Source organism: Bombus pyrosoma, linkage group LG7 (assembly GCF_014825855.1).
Source record: "Bombus pyrosoma isolate SC7728 linkage group LG7, ASM1482585v1, whole genome shotgun sequence".
Lineage (NCBI taxonomy): Eukaryota > Metazoa > Arthropoda > Insecta > Hymenoptera > Apidae > Bombus > Bombus pyrosoma.
The window spans coordinates 5,514,517-5,532,563 of record NC_057776.1 but is presented as its reverse complement, the minus strand read 5'-3'; the positions used below and the strand labels follow the sequence as shown (position 1 = coordinate 5,532,563).

At 44.2% G+C, this 18,047-nt stretch overlaps 1 long non-coding RNA gene across 1 annotated transcript; it reads left to right on the top strand.

Annotated features, from left to right (window-relative positions):
- The first annotated feature begins 1,192 nt into the window (after positions 1-1,192).
- LOC122569549 lies at positions 1,193-17,098 on the top strand. The gene is made up of 2 exons (XR_006317502.1): positions 1,193-5,541; positions 5,762-17,098. It is a non-coding gene; the product is annotated as an uncharacterized LOC122569549 (long non-coding RNA).
- The last annotated feature ends 949 nt before the right edge of the window (positions 17,099-18,047 follow it).

Below are 18,047 nucleotides of genomic sequence, written 5' to 3'. Positions count from 1 at the left end.
CAGTTTTCCGAACTTGAAGATAGAGACCTCTCGTCATTTGCCAGAGACTCGACGCTATCGTGGTGTTACCACGTTTGCCATCGATAACGACCACGGCATTGTTCCTTCGTCTTTGCTTCTCGTCGTCAGTTCGGATCAAACCGCGGTCTGTGCTACTTTGTCGGCCTTGGTTCTTTGAAATATAAAGCGTTATGCATCGTCGTGATAATAGAACTCGTGTCGCGTATCCGTTTGATTTTTGCTGTGCCGTGGCGTGGTCCGCAAATTGCGTGCGTGGCGTTTCACCGAGACCGAGCCTAACTGGAAACGAGCACCGAATTCCAAATGATCGACTGTGGAACCAAGTAACTGCCTTGGACCGTCACTGTGCACCACTTTATATCTTTTTTACTATTTGTCTGTATAAGTGATCGCGCGATCTCTAAAGGTCAGTTATCGTGGTAATGCGCATTTGCATTCGACAAATGTTTTCCGGATATTTCGTTTAAAAATTCATCAACGAATAATTTAATTCATTATTTAATCCGCATTTCTATACTTCTTTGCTCGCGGTTAGAATGATTTGCAGTTCTTCACTTTCGCATTTGTATTAAAAAAATCAAATACGCCGTACATAATTTACCGTATAAAACGTTTGAACGCGCGATTGTCCGATTAGATCCGTTCGTGTCCAATCGTTCTACATACATACATACATACATACATACATACATACATACATACATACATACACATACATACATACATACATATATACATACACACTTACGTACGACGTGTGCAGTGAGCTCCAATAAATGCCAGCGCGGCACATGGAGGGTCCAACAGATCTCTCGCAGATTTAATCGTGAGAGTCTCCGAGGAGAAATAAAAATATGGAACGATGCGTGAAGATATTACTGATTTGGTGAATATTGATCTGACGATCGGAAACTTATCTTTCGTGCATATGACAAAAAAGAATAAAAAGGAAACGTTCATACGTCGACGGTGCTCGTGTCCGTATTCCTCTGGTCTATCAGTGGGTAAAGATGGCGGTCTCGTCGTTCGGTTGGTTCGTTGGTTGAGTGGTGAGAGGGGCAACTGTGACGCAACCTAACGTCACGTGATCAAACCGTGGCTCTGCTCTCGCTGGGCCAGTGTGTGATCTAACGTTTGTTACGGCAGTTGGTGGAAGATAACGTCTGGAGAGTGCAGGGTAGACAAGAAGGAGTACTTTTTTTCAACGTTGCTCTCGATGGTTCGCCCGTTGCCGACGCAACAACACCTTGATCTTTTTCTCGGTCGCTAGGTCAGTGGGGGTGAGAAACTGGCTTGGCTCTCTGTGCTACGATAGTCAGTCTTTTTCTCTCTCCTATCGACCTCGCGACACATCTCTATCAACGTCAATCGAACATGCTCCACTTTTACAAGAAGATATCACGTTACTTTCTCCTTTCGTACCTTTATATACTTTTTAAGATTTCGGAAACGATACGGTATGCTGCAGGAAAAGGACGAAGATTCTGCATACGTGCGTGGGATTATTCATTGGTTTCGTGGGCTCAGCAGTGAAAACCGTGTTCCCCCAGCTGTAATGTACTCTGTTAAAAAGGCTCTGGGATCATGGAAAACACTGTGCGAGTACTGACCATTCTTCAAGCATATCGTCGTTCCTATTCATCGTTCTGTCTTTTTTTTCAGTTGCGTGTATAGTCGAAAGCAGCCGCGAGCGTACGCAAATTAGTCTTCCGCTCGTTTGAAGCGTAAAGTACAGTGCACATCCGTCGGCCGGAAAATTTCATTCGTAAAATCGCGTTCATCCGTACATAGGAGCGGGGAGGAGTCTATGATAATATTTTTCCTTAGTTCTTTTCGTTTGATTGACAAATTTTTCAAATATTGTAGCGTTTAAAATCACGCACGTTCTCTTAACGGTAGGGTTTAGACGAATATCTAGTAAATCGAATGGGTACACCTGCTTCGTCGAATTGTTTTACGTAGCAGCTGAGTAACGCGGTCTCGATCGTCGTTGCAAAGCCACTTTGTAATTGCTGTGCAATATTCCTGCCGTTAGAGCGCCGTTCACCTCGAGCCTTCTGTACTTTCTAAAACCGCTTACTTTCGTAACTTAGCAAACACCGTCGGCCTCGTACCGCGTACCGTATTGCTGCTGGTGATTATGGGCTTACATTTTTTTTTCTTTCTTCGTAAAGCTTTGCGTTGTCATTTTTCATATACATAATAAGTGGATAAGAGCGAACCTTTTTTAACCCTTTATGGATGCTTCTTCGCAGGTTGATCAAGTTTTATTGCTTCCTCGTACCGATTATTTCTTTTATTTTTGAGAAATTCGTTGGATGCATATTTTTAATGGTACGATGCAATAATTGTTTAAAAAGATTTCAAACGTGTAGTTCTTGTATGTAAAATCGTAGAAAATAGTTTGAACGTTTAACTGTCTTGCGTAGGTAAACAAACACTTTATTCGTTACATTTTAGAACGACTCATTTTCTTGAAGATTGTGAAAGAAAAAAGTGTTTACGATGTTTTTATCGGGTCAGAATTATTAGAAGCGGGCTATCGCATATCTTGTCACGACTTTGACGTAAAAAGCGTATGTATATACAAACGAAAAGTTTGGAAAGTTACCACTCCTTAGGAAGAATGAACAGGTAGGAGACGATGATGGAACGAACGAGATATACCGTGCGCGCACGTACATGCAAGGAGGAAAGGGAAGTGGGACTGGCTTGCCTTGTGCTACTTTGTACGCACGTACCGCTATCGAGATTGTAGTATCGATATGTATTTTGTACCGATCTCGTAATATTTACCAGATTTGTTCCTTCTTTCAGTACCATCAACATTGAATCATTGCTACTACCGAACAATGTGCGTTATAAATCTTTAAATGTTTGCACTTGAACCTTCTTTCCTTCTTTTACAAAACTTTCAAAAGAAACTTTTGCTTTCGTTCGATCACTTGGTTATTACCATTTTGGCATAACTCGAGCATGATTGGTTCGTTTCGGACATGGTAGCGGAAGGAGGTACATAATTTCATTGGTCGATTTCGGAGGGTCGTAAAAGGAACTGGGAAATGGCCTTGGGAGGGAAGAATCCTAAGCCGTAAGTATTGGTTAAAACCCATGCAAAAACGCAAGTGGCGGGTGGTCAACAACCGCCATTTTATAGACGCCACCGCATTGCGGCCATCTTTTGTATAGTAACCGAAACGTTTCCATTTCCATTTGGGATTGCTCCATTGGCTCGAATTCCATTCACGCGCTATCTAATTTTACTCGTTGGCCTCGAATCCGCTTCGCCATGGCCTATAGCGTGCTGTTCTACCTGAGTCCGAGGAAACACGCTTGCAGTCAAAGTCGTTGGAATAGTTGAACTTACCGATTTATTGCTGTTTCTATTGATTTCTACAATTTTCAATTTAATAACGAGTATTTTTATTCACAAACCCGTAGTGCATCTCGATGTTGGCAAAGTACCGAATTTGTCTAATATCATTCGCTTGTTATTAAATATAGCGACTCCACCGGAAGTAATACGACTGTATATACGCGTATGTAATTGCTTGTTTATATTTATATCCGTAGGCGTATACAAATTGTTGTTATAAGCAATACAATTTACGATAAATATATACGTACATGTAAAGTAAGATGTTCTATGCATGCGCACGTAAGATAGAAAAGAGTTGTTTTTTGTAATAAAGCGTTAGTTTTATATATATATATATATATAATCAGAAAACTTTATTTGCTTCCTTTAAACGACCACACCACTCTAGTTCAATCTGCGGCTAACATTTTTTTTAGGCAATTCACGTATCAACATGGTAAAAGGTTATAAAGATTTCTAGAACGTTTATACCCTCGCCTTGGTAATCTCGTTAACCGCTTCGGTAAAGGATTAAACCTCTTTACGCGCATCAAATACATAATACGAAACAAAACCGGCTAGTAACTTGGCTCGTCTTCTTCGGGTTTCGACTTAATCCGCTAAATACGAGTTCCGTCATCGCTGCATCATTCGCATGTTCTATAACACCAGCGATGAAAATTCCACGCTACTCATTATGTACACCAACTGGCTTTAACCGCCACAATTTTTAGGCGAAACGTTTACGATAGTCGCACATCTGTTTATCTATATACATATGTGGAATATACATAAAAAGCATTCGTTCCATAGCGACATCGCCGAGGCGTCAGACTTCATTTTCTACTTTCCGTCGTTTGAAAATTCTCGTTGCCTGCGCCAATGTTGTGGATGACATCATTGCGAAACGGTTGAACGGCGGGGAAAGGGGCATCCGTAAAGATCGTGGATCATCACGAAGAGCGGGTAAAGACGAAGAGTGTGTTGCGTGGCGGACAGGAGGGGGGTCGAGAATGAAAAGGAAGACATGGCTAGCGATGGCCTCGAGACGCTTCGAATTTTTTCCGCCACGCGGAACGGTACAAGTTCTCGATTAGTTTAAACAGCGACGTGTAGTAAATTTGAATAAACGTAGTGCGCAACCTTGGTAGAAAGTGATAAATCTATCGAGCTGTAACCACGTGGAAAGAAATTATATAACGCGTCTCATTCATTGTAATTCGTACGGCAAATTACGTTTATTCGTTCGTATATAAGCAGAAAGGGAAACATTTGTACAGTTCTCGATCGATCTTACGAATGATATCGGATGCAAGTTGTTAGAGAAATTAAGAGGCAGAATCGAACGACCAACGCTAGACACACAGAAGTCCTGGGCAGCTAAAGAGCAAGTGGGAGGAACGGAGAATGGAAGAACAGCGAAGAGAGAACGACCGAGGTCTTTCTACGTAGAAAACTTACAGAGGGGGGAGAGGAGAACGAAACCGTGATGTGATATAAGTATGAGAATTCAGCGGTGGGGTAGACCAGGCAACCAGGCCTTGAACAAGCGAAAAAGAACAGAAAGCCTCGGATCCTTTACAATACGCTACACAAACTACCGCTTCATAATGTTGCACGAAAATCGGCTACCGCATCTTCCGTTACCAAATCGTCGTTTCCAATCCGTTTCCACGCCTCGTCACTACGATTTTTAACGATTTGGACGTTGTCTCGTTACGAAAACTAAAGACATGCCCAGAAATAGAAAGTTACACGTCCAAGTTCCTTCTGACTCGAATCACGCGCATAATTTTAAAGCGGCTAAGTCGAGAGTTAAATTCGAACCATCGCTACTTCGAAGTTTGTATAAGCTATCGCTGTGGGATTATCCGAGGCGATTAAACCCACGCGAAATTTCTATTTTGATTACCTGAAACGAGCGTTACCCGGAGCGAACTTGAATTTTAATGATCGTGCACGCATCCGTAAAATTGACGTTGCGCAAGAAAGGCCGACCTAACCAGCCTCGTTCACAAAAGTATGCTTTCTAAAAGTGTCGTAACGAGATATAGTCGCTCAAAACTGGGAGATGCTTCTTCTACAAGTAAGCGACCATCGAGGAAAGCAGGCTAAGTTTCTACGACACTGGAACAATGATCGAGCGCATAAAGAATTATAAGGTAAACGTGACGCGTTACATGCGATTTTTCTAGAGTTCTTTCTGCTATCGTCCGCCTATCGTTGGATTTTGCATTTCGATAACGTTTCTATCGGAGAAATCGGTTTCCTCGTATTTTACTCATCGAGGAATGTCAGTATACATTTCCATGCTTCTACGTGCGCCGAGGTTCGCCGTGCATCGAGCTTTCACAGTACGGTTCATCGGAATTTACGTTGCAGGAACTTTTCCGGAAGTGCGTCAGTAGAATACCGACAATGCATAGAACGGCAGTGGCAAGAGGAAAAAAAAAAGAAGAAAGGATGGCCCGAGGAGAAAGAGAAACAGAAAAATAAGAAGAGTATGCTTATCGTCGGAAATTCGATAACGCGTTGTATAACCACAATTATATCAAACCGTTAACGTGCCATCGGGATTCGTATCCTGTTTTAAGACGCTCGAAAAATGTCTGCGTTTCCCGTTCATTGGGCGTCATCGTAGCCGCGAAACTTTTTCTACTTATGCCGCGATCAGAAATGAGGAAGAAAAGGGGAGAAGCGAAGGAAAAATGTCTTACCTTTTAGCGTCACGATATTTACGAACGGCAAACGAAACGCGTATCGCTACGTCAAAGGTTGCTAAGCTCCGTAACGTTTTATCCGCACGATTACATTTATCCTCGTGACCGTGTATCGACCGTGTAACTTTACGATTGTCCGTACCGAAGTTCATACATTTTTCATCGGTCAGCTAAATTTTAAATATCGTCGATATATGGCGATATATAGCTTATGTCTCGAACTCAGCAGAAATAAAGTCCTTTCCTGCTGTTCCGTTGCGTTTTTCTGGGACAAAATCCTGGCTTTATCGTCAAGCTGCTACTGTGTACGATACGACACCTATAGAAGCGACAATTCTACGTCGACGGCTAAATTATTTTTCGATCCCGCCTCTGCGAGTACGAAACTCTTCTCGCGTGAACGGGATCCAATCGTATAGAAACATATAAACCTCGTATCTTCGAGAAACTCGAGAAAATATGTTGAAAACAGCTGAAACAGAGATCTCCACTTTGATAAAGTGAAATAAACCGGATGGTGTATCGGCAAAGATGTTTCCTCGGAAAGTTGAAAAATCGGCACCACTTTCTAATTGTTTGAACCGATGAAACGTTCCTCGAAACGATAGTCGTACAATAAAAATGGTATCTACGCAGTGGCAAAAGCATTTGAGGAGACGAGATGAGTGATCGAAGCGGCGCGAAACGAAGCAACGGAGGAAAAGGAAAACGAAAGCGAGGACTTCCGGTGGGGAGAGAAAGAACGAGGGAGAAGAGAGCAAAGAGAAGGAAGTGTTGCGAGGCGTGGGAGAGGGCGTCTCCTTTGACGGAGCGAGGCCACGCAGTGGAGAGAGGATTTTACGAAGCAGCCTGTTCGTGCTTCTATCCTCACCGAAACCCACCCCAACTTTCACCCTCGCAGCACGCCCGGACGACTCGATGCTCAAAGATGGCCGCCTAGCTGGCTAGGAGGTCACCGGGTGCCTCGCTAGACCACGCCCTACACTCGCCAAACCCGACGGCTTTCCATCGGCCGATTTAGCTTCCACAGCCAGTATCAAGGGCGCTTCAAGGACGAATGCCATTCTGCTCCTTGAAGAAAAATCGTAGCTCCTCGCTGCGATTGTTTCTTCCCGGAAATTGCGCAATCACGCCGCTCGTTAGCGTCTTGGTGTAGTCTTTCTTAATCGGCCTTCCTCGTTTTCCGTTACGTGGCACGTTATTCTCGAGAAACGATGGAAAGTACCATCTTCTATCCATCTTCGTTAGGTCTACGAAATTCTCCTTTCGTCGTTTCTAAGTTTTCAATTCGAAGCGTTCGCGATTTCTTATCTTTCCTCGATGTTACTTTCGTTTGGAATACGTAGCCTGTGATGTCCGACGTTCGTTATATTTATTAGATATGGAAGAAGACGTTTATCAGCGGTATCGATCTCTCGCCTTTTTTTCATGAGATCCTATTACAAATATGGAACATGGCAACCGTTGAAGGAACTCAACGGCCAAACGGATACGCGTGTTACGCGTAACGAACAATTACGGAATTCAAAGGAACACGACAGGCTATCGAAAGAAATACGTGTGCGCAGAGAAGCGGGCTGAGTCACCGAGACGTATCGCGAGCCCCTCCTCCCCCTCCTCTTGTCTAGAACTAAATAGGTTTTTGGAGCGTGAGCTTTTTCGGGACAAAATCGATCGACCTGTTTCACTGGCCTAATTACTGGCCGACGTTCTACCGCCGGAGTTCTCGTTCTCGTACGTGTAAACTTGCCGCCTCTGTACATTTTGATACGCTCTGCAAACTCCACTACAGCGGCAAACGCCAGTGTGTCTGTATGTACCAAGTTCTTCACTCTGACAAAAGAGAACAGGATTTACGCTCGCTAATACTCGAAAGATAAGTAATTGGCAAAGTGTATCGCCAAGTCCGAGTACGAAGATAGTGGCGCCAAACGGATAGATGCAACGCTCGCGTAATCGATGGTCGGCCGAATAATGCTCACGCAATCTAGTGGAACGTAGCCTTGTAAAATTTCACGGCGACTATCTCTCTAAACATCATACGAGGAAATTTCTCGCAGATACGTCTAAATTTAGACAACGTTATTGCCTCTACCAAGTTGCTCATTCCGCGAAAATAAGACAATAAATGTCGAGCAACTTGATTTCGCGGAACAACGACACAATTTACTCGCTATAGCCACTAAAATGTTTCCCAATAAACAGTCCCTCCATCTACCATCACGATATGTTAACTATCTTACAGCGCTATCCGGTATACGCACTACGAATCGAACGATAAATAATATGTATGGATTCATTCATTCAACTGCAACCAACCGGTGTCCTTTTTTTTAATGAACGGCAAAAGAAATTACTGTTCCTGCCTCGCGTAAGTAACAGGTTACAACCGTGTTTAATGGCAAGTGCATTTCCACACGTACAAGTTGCACCTGTACATTCGACGTAGATGATGATACATTCGTTTCTCTTCTTCTTTTTCTATATCGTCCGAGTTTTTTTCGATATTGCTCCCATGGTACGAGGCGAATATTCACGCGCGATATTTTCCAAGTACGATAGTACCCGCGTCATTTATTTCGCGAACAACTTCCCCCGAGCGACGCCGCCGAGATATCCCCTCATTAGCACCCCTACGAGCTGTGCGTCTTCACCTGTCTTTCAATTACATCTCTGGCTTCCCTCGCCGGGATTGCTCGTTATCCTCGGAAACCGAGGCGGGTTACGTAATGCGTGCCATAATGGCGCGATTATCGTGCGTGTGAGATAGAATTTTTAAGAACCGACGAGTTGGAAGAGGAAGAAAAGAAAAATAGCGCTGGACTAACGAGCGGCGCTGCTTCATCGTCGGTAAGCAGAAATTTCAAGGATACTTGAACGCTGTTTTCTAAGATATTCTGAAAAGAAAAGAAAAAAAAGTCATTCGCTGATCGATATAACTAACGAAATAACCGACCGTTTTGGGATCAACGACGCACGAGTATAATATAGTCTTGAATCGAGCGAAAGGAGGTGGAGCAGGAAACGTAAAAGATAGTAAAGGAGAGGGCGCAGTAGTGTCGGAGGAGGGACAGAGGTATTTCCGTTGTTGCAGAGTCTATCCATTTGGCAGGTTTATCAAAGGGTATGTGGACGCGCACGCGCGCTCGCATGTGCCCACCTACCTACTTACTTACTTACCTACCTGCATCTTAGTTTGCCTGCTTGCCAGCCAGCCTCCTCTCTAGCTGCTCTCTGGTTGCTCGATTCTCCTGGCCTGCCTGGCTGCTTGCCTGCTAGGCTGCCGGCCTACCGGTTTGCCTTGATCCCTTGAATAGCCAGGAGGTGGGTTGGAAGGTAGGTACGGCTTTCTTACGTAAGCGCTCCACTAGAGAGCGAGTTATCGTGGCAGGGTCGAACAGATGAATCGACACAGAGAAACAGATTTCCAGAGATCCATCGACCGAATTCTTTCTCACCGAGGTTGCACGCTCTTCCGAAAGATCGAAGCGAATCGTTTCGCTGTACCATCTGTGATATTCCAGGCGGTCGAGTTAACTTCGAAAATTCGAGTCGACTTGACAGATCTGTTTCGAAGGGAAAGCACGAATTTGTTCATCGACTACGCGTCGGTAGGCAATCCGGTTGATTAGCAGGTCTACCAACAATGAAACGTAACGATGTCTAGTTATTTATTGATCAGCAGCGTGGACGATGAGGCAAACCTAGGGCGATTCATCGTGTACTATCAAGGTCGAGAACTTCCTCCTTTCGTTCTTCGACTCGATTAATCTTGCGAAGGAAACGCTCAATCCGGAAGAATCGAGGCAGGAACAGCAATATCGAGGCGAACGACGCGTATCGTCGATGGTGGAGCATTCCGCCGATGGTCGCGCGGTTCCTAAGCGGGCCAACAACATCGCGATGAATCGTACTCGGCCGGAGTACGGCGCTTGTGCCGTGACACAGATATCACGCCCTCTCTCCAACCCCCTTCGCAATATCCCTTGCTTTCATAGCTGCTGCAAACTGGGCCAGTGCATCTATGAAACGGACGCGTAAATTTACTGGATCAACTTTAACGTTCATCTCCGCAGAGCTAAATATTAGGGTCGCGTTCCTCGCTCCTCGCTAGCCGCGGCGTTTTCTCCGCTACCTTTTTCCTCCTCCTCCTCCTCCTCTCAATGTTCCCATCTGCCGTGCTCTGTATTTTCGAGGTCAAATTCTTCCTTTCACGCGTATTTCTTTACCTTTGACCCTCACATAATGCACGTAACGTACCTACAAAAAACGAAACGAACGAGCATCTCGATGTACGGAAACGCGAGTAATAAAAGAGGAAGAGATCGCCAAGCGTCCCGAAGATCGTTTCGAAGACGAACAGACACATTCATCTGGCCGATCGAGCCATGAAAATTTCAGGGTATGCGGATAGACCTGTTGGGTGTCCGTTGTGGCTAGTGCAGCGTTGCAGCCGTATTTTTCCATAACGAGAGTGCCGTCGCGTCGCGTCAGGAGGCGCAATTGTGGAGGTTAGAATCACGCGTGCGCGACCGCTCGCGTTCTCTCGCGTATCCATAATTGCGCCGCTTCCTGCGCGTGAATACCGTTGTCCTACATTTCGGTAAGTACGCCTCCGTCGCGTTATTTTACGAACTAGGTCGAACGACTCGGCCGTCATACCGCGCAAGCCTAATCGTCGCGAGTCTGCTGGCCTACTGCTCGCTCCTTTCTTTTCACCGATCGACCGCCCGCTATTTTATCTCACCCTTATCACCGTGCCTCGCCAATCATAAATGGTACACCGATCTAGCTAGAATATTCTTTCGTTCAACGAAGCCACGGCAGTTGGTGCTTGTCATCGAAACTCTTTCTTCTTCTTCTTCTGCTTGTTCTTTCGCTTCTCCTACGTGTGCGTATCTCTACACAGTTTAAAGGAAACTTCGTCTCAGAACGCCTGAAACGATACCGTCTGTGAAGATTAGGGTTAGGTTGGGGTTAGGTTTGAGATTCGCTTCGAGCATTGATATCTGAATCACGACAAAACACCTGCGGGAAATTGGGCGATTACGTTGTTGCGTCGAAAACACTTTCAGACCCCCTTGACACGGAACTTGAAATCGTAGCGTAGGAAACCTCCTATCGTTATTGCGATCCGGTGTAATTACGGCTCACTCGTACTTCCGAGATCTTCCTCGCAGAAATTGCTGGAAACATTTATTTTCCTCATCCTCGATTGTTCTCCGCGTTCTGTTGCTAAGACCAGTGTCTTCGGTCTCGATAGAATCTCGTAACAAAAAACGTAACAACAATTTCTTCTCCAAGATGAAACACATCGGATCGCGTTGAAAGACTTGTCGTTATTTCCGAGTTTCCTAACCTGTATACCTGACAGTTTTCGTAAAGGCACGGGTTTGCGAGGTAAAAACGATGCATTACGTCATCGACTGTGAAAACATTCGCGTGTTCTTCGAGAGGATGGCAGGTGCAGGGATAGGCCGGCCCGCGAGCGTTCGTAACGAACGTTCTAAGCTGCGAATCTGCCGCTACACGGAAGCGCGGACCCTTTCAGAGGAAGCGGACTTTCGCCTTAGTGAATCCGCGCACCGGTGGATCATCGTTAATTTTAGAGGGCAGCAGCGGCCTTCGAGCAACGCAGCTCGGTCCCTCTTTTAACGAGCATCGATGGGAACGAATTTCTCTCGCTGCCTATTCCTCGTAATTATTCCATCTTTCGGTTTTTCTTCCTCCGTCCTTCGACCAACTTCCTAGCCGATATTACACGCGCATCGACTTCGTTAACCCTGCCTCCCCATTACCGCGGCAATTCCGCTAAAAACGCTTATTTCTTGAAATACGCCTGGATTCTAGCCGTCTCTTAAATACCGTGTATGCGTCGGCATTTCGTCGCTTCACGCGAGGAGGTCTGGTCTTTGGTTTTGCATACTATTCGGCCTGTCTCTGTGAGCAATCTTCGCCTCGAGTACTCGTCCTTGGTGAAAACTCGTTAAGCAATGATTATTCTTAAGGATCTATACTTATCGATAAGGATATTCTGTTTTCTTACTGCAAACAAATATGATACACGTACGTTAGGAACCTGTATTACACGTTAGCGAAATGACGTGGCTCTCAAGTTTTTTAATTTTCAATTCCAATATTTGGAATTCTGAATGTTTCAAAAATACGACGCACGTCGTTCATTTGGTTTTTAAAGGTGGGAATTACGGCGAAGTGACGATGAGCATTTCTACGGTGAGTATGTTTTCGCAACGAAGATATTTCAACGACCGAGACGCGGTGAGATTTTTGTACGATTTTGCTCCGGCCACGCCGGACCTTTTCGGACTAATTCTCTGCCTGGACGTGAATGCGTACACACATATACACTCGCGTAAATATACACAGGCGGTACTCTCTGTCGATTCTTACGTAATCGCAAGATAGACTTAGCGATATTTCGTTCTTTTAACGCCGCTGAACGCTCGAGCTGTTTTTACGTCGTGATCGGACAAGCGATTCTCAAAATGTTGCGTGTAGCATATAGGTAAGTATACGCGTGTTCGAACGAACTTCCCGTGCGATGAATCGAAAATAACGCTGAAATATTACTTACTTGTATAGGTATATTGTCGCCAAATAAATTCAAGTGTATAATTTTATCAGATAAATTTCGCTGAGCCGAGTTGCTGGTTTGTTTTTGAATCGTTCGTCCGATTAGAACTTGCTTAAGCCACTACCTTACTTCGAGCACGATAAGCAAAAAAGATTCTTATCGCGTTGTAACAGGATGCGCGAAGAACATAAGATCAAGATCACCACCGGTTTCTGCTATAAAAAAACTTTCCATTCGATCTTCCTGCCGTTTAGGAAGAAAAATTCTAATTTTCTATATTTGTTACTTGTCTCGGTGTACGTATGGGTAATAAATATATCTCGAAACCAAGAAACAAATCATCGACAGAGGAAATTGTTCGCTATTGAAAAAGACGGGTGACCCTGAACAGAAAAATAGTCGAATTGTTCGCACAAAGATGTCCTGACATAGCGCTGCAGCCATGATGCAAGTACATACTTACTACATACCTACTACAAGTACATATCTACATACGCATTAAGTAGATACGAGTTCGTGTGTAAGTACATACATTGAAACGACGAGACCATGCTTACAATTACGTTTGCTGATTTTGTGATCATAAATTAATACGATTTCAAATAGATGCGACACGACTACGCGCACCGTATTCCATGGGAATATATGTATATATGTATATTGAATTCGCGTGTATACACCCGCCTCTGAAGGTAGCGTAACACAGTGGTACTCACCGCGAAAATTATCCGTTGCTACTCTACGTCTTAATCCGTCGCGTTAGTAACAATAAGAGTCAGCATTTTCTGCGAAATGAGAGACTCGTTGATACTGAAATACGATTTGACGTTCATGGAAGCGGAACGCAAAGACTTTCACGGTGTGCGATTTCCATTGTCTTCGTATTCGAAATTAGACGATAAACGTATCGAATAAACAATTAAGTATAGCATTTTGAATATTCGTTCGACTAACGACCGTCTTTCGAAGTATATACGTAATTTAAAATTCAAGTATGCACATCGGAAAGGCATTGGTTTCGTAGGAAGAACCGACTGAGGGAGAAGGCGTCGTTGCGGAAAGCAATTGGTCGAGCAAGTGGAAATATCCAAGATCCAGCGAGAAAGGCGCGCGCGTACGTTGTCTCGAACGACACCGATTTCCAAGTGGAAAAACCAACTGTTACCAACTGCGGTTAACGCATATTGCGTGCACATTCCATGATCGTTCGTTCGTGCGATCTACACACGGAGGAGAAACGATATTCGAAGAATCCCTTTGACCGTGGCACGAGCAAACTTTCGAGAATTTGATCGGCATAGCAGCGAAAGAGTGAGCATAGCTCGGTGAGTACCACTGTGTAGGGCGATCATGCGCGCTCTTCCAGCTCTACGGCAACCAACCCCCGCGGCTCGCGTCGCCTATCTAGCCTTCTGTTAGTTGCGTAACGCTGCAGAGTCATGCGATAGGATAGTACTGTCGTGGCGCGACTCACGAACACGGACGAACATGGTCGAACGTGCACGAACGTGGACGAAGAGGAACGAGGAGAAACGAACGGCACAGAGGAAACGAACGGAGCAAGACGAACGGACGTGCGGACGTACCGATAGATCCAGAGAGAGGAAGAAGGAGAGAGAGATGGCGAGCGTGCGAGGTTAGGGGAAAGGAGAAGATGCTTCGTCTTTGGCGAGGACGAAAAGAGTGTAGAGCGTAGAACGTAGAGTGTAGGTAGAGTGCAGAGAAGAGACGGTTCAGCCTTGAAACGCGCCGCGAGCGGCTTCGTCGCGAGTTCCGTGCACGAACGCCGACTCGCGGATCGTGTCGAATCGTTTTTTCCGATTTTTTTCCCACGTCTCGGCAGCTCGCCGTTGTTCGTGCCACCTGGTACCGTTACTATTGCCCGTCCTATCAGGATTTTCGTGTTCCCTTGATCGAGCAGCGTTACCTTCTATTTTACACACGTTTTATCTTTTCCCTCGCGCGCCGTTCGACACTTTCGCGACAACGTGAATCGATTTTTAATTCGCATATACCGTGAATTCTATCGTCTGCGATAGCTGCACGAACGATAGCTATTGGATAAACGGTATTGCTCGGTTTTCATTTCGATGCGAAACGCGTACGAATTAGAGAGCAACTTAAAAATTAAACGTGACGTTCCGCTATCCTCGATCGAGTCTTAGATCAAACCGAAAGCAACTTTCTGACAACGGTAACCGTAACCATTAACGTACCTGAAATAACGTAATTTATCGTTCCAGACAGTTTTATCTGGTCCATGGTATCGGAAATGAATAGCCCGCCGGTAAATTTATCGAGGAAACCATGAATCGGCTGAATGCGTATATCATCAATGCGATAAGGAACGTATCGCTTGGGAATCCTCCATAGGCGATCTCTTTCGAGTTTTCCGATTGTCGCGTGCGTTTCGCAATCTTCCAACCTGACTTGTAAGATATTCGCGGTCGCGACTAGGTTTTCTCCGTAGAGCATCGGATGCGAAGTTCCGAGAAGTACCGCGATAGATAAAAATAGATAAAAGCGACGGCATCGGTGGCCCGTTGGCGTTCTGGGAACGCTTTCGTCAATCAGGGTCACGAGTGCACCGATGCGCCTCGTTATGTCTAAAAGCAGTTTCGTGTAACTCCGAGGAAACGAAGGTTTCGTTCAACGAGTGAACGGCAACCGTACTGACCTAAACACGTTCTAGATGACAATGCTTTGATGGAAACGCATTAACCAACCGAATTATCGCGTCGGTTACGTGATTTCCGCATTGTTCTTTGCTATCTCTACCTTGGTACAATGTTACCGAAGTTAAGGGTATTTCCCATTTGCAATCGATAGGTGTATATTTAATCATTTCTGTCCCAAGGAGCGTGTCGCATATTTAATTCGTCGAAATAAGAAAGCTGAAGTATCATTTTTAAACGAAAAGGGGAATTCGTAGGTCGCTTGCAAAAGCCTCAATAACCGTCTCTCTTTCTCGCGTATACGTCGATCGAACGAGCTCGACTATCTTTCGTAACGATGAGGTGAAAAGAAAAGACAGGGTGGTCGCGTTGCGTTGGTGGAAAGATAACAGAGCGCGAGTGTGAAAGAAAACAGTGTGCAATCAACGGTATGCATATACGACACTTTTCGCATAAAGTTGCGAAATCGTGCCGCGAGCAAGTAAAAGCAAGAACTAAGCGACTTTTTTTCAATGCTTCGATAGCAGTTTGCTTTGTCGAACGTGCACAACTTATTTCTTAATCCACAATCGAGGGAACCAATGTTGAAAACAGGCTTTGCTAAAGACGCGCCCTATACTTTTTGTATGTACGTACAAGTACGTTATAAAAGGATACGTATATCTGCAAATACGGTTCGTCCCGATATTACACCTGGAAAGATAACAGGTATAAACTTGGTATAAACAGGTATAAACAGGTATAAATTTGGTATAAACAAGGTGGTCAATCGTCGAACAGTCTTTACAGAAGAAAAAGATTGTAGTTAAAAAGCAGAAGAAAATACAGAACACTCGTCGAGTAAGATGAGCATGAGCGTAAAGAGGTTAGGTCGAAGAAGTCTGGGAAAGTAGAGCACAGGGAAATTGGAGGAAATGCAGTGAGAGGGAGAAAACGGGAGAAAAAAAATTGCGGGAAGAAGGGCTGGGACGACGACAAAGTGGAATGAAAGCGAGCGCGAGGGAGGCGGAAGTCGAAGGGTGAAGGAAGGGGGAGAGGAAAAACGCGGGCGTAAAGAAAAGGAAAGGAAACGAAGGGAAACAGAAAGAAACGCATGGCACGAGAAGGGTAGCTGGTTTCGACTTTGTAGTAGGCCTCGATCGATGCTGTTACCATGGTTACAGGGCAGTACCGCGGTGCTCTACTACTGATTATTTATGTCAAGGATCCCTCCCTGCTTCGAAGCTCGGAGCGCAAACTGAAACGCGAATCACCCTAACCGGAGTGGCGATGGTCTTTCGAGTCTCCCTCTCGCAAGATTTCCAACAAATTTTTTCACACCGAGTTTACACGTGGCGAACGTTATTCAATTTTCGTCCTAGAAACCCGAATTCGCTTTGTCGAGTCGATCTTATTTTCAATTTTATCTTCGAAAATTTCCTACCGACGAATCAGACGAACGATAAAGTCTCGCACTCAAACTCCAAACTGAATCGAGTACGATGTTATCGAAAACGTAGAATCATTCGTTTAGATGGATCGGTAGCTTAGCGATACTACGACTAAATTAAATGCGAATTCTTATACTATTTACACAATTATTTAGCGTTGCTAACTTTATGATCTACGTATGTAACTACATATGTATACATGTAGATAGAAAAACGTCTCGCGAAATCTCGTGAAGCAGAACGGGGTTTCTTCGAGCGATTCAACAGCCACGGGAAACCAATAAAAGTTAATGACTCGATTTAAGTGGTTTCACAGAACTTTTCCTTTCTTTCGTTTTTTTCTTACAGTGAAAGAGCTCTAAGAAAGATGTGACTAAAACGGACATATGTATTTTATATGGTCTCTAAGATCGGTGCCTATTCGTTATCAAGCAATTTGTTTCTTTTACGAAATCCGTAAGTTTCCTAAACTTTTGGTAAATCAATTTTCAGTGTTTTAATCGTCCAGATAAGTAAAAGTATACGAGTTTGTACGTCATAACCCAAGAGATAGGTTATGTCTATTCAGCCATAATTTAAAAGAACTTTAACGTTACAAAAAGTAAAAAAGGTAACATAAAGGAATAGGGGTTCTTGTAAGAAATGAGATAATAAGATTATCGGATTAGAGAATCATAAGCCACCGGTAAATTTTTTAATGAATCGTCTTAAATGCGTTGAAGCGAAGATTAGTTGGCATTTAAATGATGGCTATTATTAATGGCAAATGACGACTGGAGATGGAGCTTCGGTGCTCTTTTTAGAGCGAGCAGGACGGAGTAGAATACGCAGAGGGAAGTATTCCCGTTGGGAAGGATGCTTTCGACCCAGTTTCACCCTTCCATGGTGGTGGAACCGTCATGAGCAATCGATACTGCGTCAAGAGCCACGACGTCGTGCTCTATCATTATGAAAGATATTGCTCTACCTTGCGCAGAAACAACAATTAAACGCGAGTAAAATGATGTCATCTTTCTCTTTTAACTTCTCTCTGTTCCTTTTTCGACAAGTTCTTTTTCTAACTCCACGGTTACCAATATAACCTAATTTTTAGAGTGTAATATTCGACTGTTAGTTTAAAAAAATAATTTAACTCTAAAATACTGCCTATTTCTCTTGCGCTCTCTCTTTTCCTTGTCAAGGTGATACACAGTTTATTAAAGTTAATTATTCGTTACAATCAGTAATATACTTGTTACCTATAACAGG